Here is a 771-nt window from a genome sequence, read left to right on the forward strand (position 1 = left end):
AACGTGTTGACACTTAAGTCTCGCGAGTCTCGATCATAGCCTTGATAATATAGGGCTTATGGGAAATGTAGGTAACTACACAGGACGTTTTTCTGTTTACATTACACGCTGTTGTCCTTTTGGAGAGTAATAAAAAGAAAACATGCACACAAAAAATCTGCAATGTGACGTAATATTTTCATAATTATTATAGATTCTATAATTATTATTTATTTAATATTTATATATATATATATATATATATATATATATATATATATATATATATATATATGTGTATGTATAAATTACATTTCACTTTAATTACACCTTATATGATTTCATATGACAAATAAAATTGATTCCTATTCATTTATTTATTTTTCAGTTATTTATAGTTTAGCTGTAGTTTGTTGACTTAGTTTGTCCTATATTATTTCTTTCTAATCATATATGCCTTGTTTGTTAACATCACGTTTCCACCCCCCTGCCTTAATGTTTTGCTCTTTTGAAACATATTTTAGCAATAAAAAAATTGTTAGAAACATTCTTATCTTATTACTGTTTGGAAAGAAAAACGCACACGTCTACTGATGCCCATTTAATCCCACTATTTATACCTTGGCACCTGTAATACAAACTCTATTCAAATTTCAATGTTTGAATATATTGCACGATCACATGTATACAGAAATGATACACGTTTCTACATCGCTTCCCTAGTTTGGTATTTCATATTATTACGGACCTATTCTCCTTTGTCCTTATGTGGTTTCACTCTTTATTGTTTGT

This window comes from Perca flavescens, chromosome 6, assembly GCF_004354835.1.
Source record: "Perca flavescens isolate YP-PL-M2 chromosome 6, PFLA_1.0, whole genome shotgun sequence".
NCBI classification, from domain to species: domain Eukaryota; kingdom Metazoa; phylum Chordata; class Actinopteri; order Perciformes; family Percidae; genus Perca; species Perca flavescens.